Source organism: Octopus bimaculoides, chromosome 14, assembly GCF_001194135.2.
Source record: "Octopus bimaculoides isolate UCB-OBI-ISO-001 chromosome 14, ASM119413v2, whole genome shotgun sequence".
In the NCBI taxonomy this organism is placed as follows: Eukaryota; Metazoa; Mollusca; class Cephalopoda; order Octopoda; family Octopodidae; genus Octopus; species Octopus bimaculoides.
In genome coordinates, this window is record NC_068994.1 from 14,106,231 (window position 1) to 14,108,688 (window position 2,458).

Below are 2,458 nucleotides of genomic sequence, written 5' to 3' on the forward strand. Positions count from 1 at the left end.
CACACACACACACACACACACACACACACACACACGCACAAGCACTCACGCGACTGACTTTTTTAAGTTTTTATTTATCAAATCCACTCACAAGGCGTAGGTCGGCCCGATGCTTCAGCAGAAGATTCTTCCCTGAGGTGCCACATAGTGGGACTGAACCCAGAACCATGTGATTGGGAAGGAAGCTATTTATCACACAGCCACGCCTGCGCCTATAAACAAACACCGCTAAGCATTTTGTCCGATGCTATACAATTCTTTAAAGATGAACGGTCCAGCAATATTCACTTCTAACATATATTTCGATGTGTTAGCTTTTCGAGCATCGTATGAGTATAGTTTAAACAAATGAATAAGACACCTGAAGATCATCTGCAATCAAACCGAACGAAGTGTAGTGTAGATGTATGTAAATATGAAAAAAATGGAAATCTTAAATCTAATGGAAGCAGGTTGTTAACCTTAGTTTAGAAGTAAAAATACCTACTTCGAATTGAACCTTTGACAATGTACTTAGCCATGAAATAAGATGCTTGAATCCGATTGGAGATCAAGCCAATGGAAAGGTAGTGTAGTTATGTAAATATTGAAATCACGTAGACAAAAGCCTTAGAAATAAGGGTTCCTGCTTCGAAATGCGTCTAGGATATGTATTCATGCAAGAAAAAGACACCTGAAGCTTACTAGAGATCAGAAAGATGGAAGAGTTGAGTGGGCGTAAATATCTTAAGATTGAAGTGTAGTGTAATAGTTTGTAGCATTATAATCCATTTATCATAAAAGTTATTTTAATAACTTTTTATTTCGCTTTTGTATTTGGTTTGCAAGATTCTTGATGTGAACTCGTGTGTTGAAGCAGATTTGTTTTTGTAACTTGAGAGATCATTATGCCAATAATAAACACACGCGCTAATTATATTTCACTTCTTTATCGTTCGTCAATTGGTTAGATATTTAACCAACAAGGAAATGGATTGTTTGAATAATTATTATTCGGCTAAGCAATTAACCAGTTATGTTTACCAAAATCCTTTCATTGTCACCTGTGATCCCTTCAGTGACATGCTCTGTCTGCTCTAGGTCAGCTTGATTGATTAACTGAATAATTGATCAAACACTACATTGCTTAGTTGGTTAAATAGCTAGCCAATTGACGAATAATAAAGAAGTGAAGTTGAAACCAGTGCGTATGCTTATTGGTATAACGACCCTCCTAAGATATAACTTTACTGTTTCGAAAGTGAGGAATTTTTGCCTAGTTAAAATCAATTGTAATTAATCAACTGAAATCAAAATTTCAGTTGACATTCAACTAATTGTTTAGTTTACTTTTATAATTTTTCTTTGTCTTTTTTATCTTAAGTTTACCGGGATATTTGGAAATGAATTAACATCGCAACAACTCATTTTATATTTCTTGAAAATGCGAAAATTTTCTGCTTATGTAATAATAAAACAGCTTTATATCAAATAAAATTTTACGTCTCTTTTTTTCTTCTCTCTCTCTCTCCCTCTCACTCACTCTACTCCACACACTCTACTATACTCCACTTCATTCATGCCGTTTCACTCAATCCAGTTACTCCGGATGCAGATGGCAATTTTAAGCCAGTTGGAGCTATGAACATCGACAAATGTAGGTAGGCAGACGACACTGCCTTTTTAACTGTCCAGAAAGATGATCAGCTAAATCTTGTATCTACAGTAAAACAACACTTTATTTCATTTTATTTGCCATAAAGGCAGTACACAGAGAGTAGCTACGGGCTGGACAAAGACATTAATGAGATGAGATGAATGGTGATTAATATGGTATTAATGGGAGAAGACAGGAGCCGCCCGCCGAACTCTGCTTCTCTAAATCAATGTTCATTTATAAATTTACACATAAATTTACAATTTGAGGCTATAAACCTCTTACTTTACAGTTTCAATTTCAACTGTCTTTGAAATGAGGCACTTGCCTCTTCTACTTTTCTTTTCTTGGGCCACAAGCCCTTTCAATATGAGGCACTCGTCCTCTTACATTTTACCGCCCGACCAGACTCCGTGCTTCACTTAAGCACCTCGCTGGTTCTTCATCGGGCAACTTTAGCAAAAAGCGGAAAGTGTCTTTACTTACTGACCAAAAACAAAAAACAAAATTAAATTGTTACACAGTATAATCCATTGGTTTGTCTTTTATTATTACGTCATACTGAAAGATCTACACCATTTTGGATATTTTTGGATTTGCGGATTACCAAACGCCAGTAAACTTCCTTTCTTTGATGAACGCTTCACAAATGGAACGGATTGTGTCATACTGTCTAGCCATCAGGTGTGGTGTATTACATGTTAATATGTCTCGGTCTTTAAGTAGATCCCTTTCAATCAAACAATGACTGAATGAATGATTGAACCAATCAATCAGTATGTGTGTGTGTGTGTATGTGTGCGTATGTGTGTGTGTGAGTGT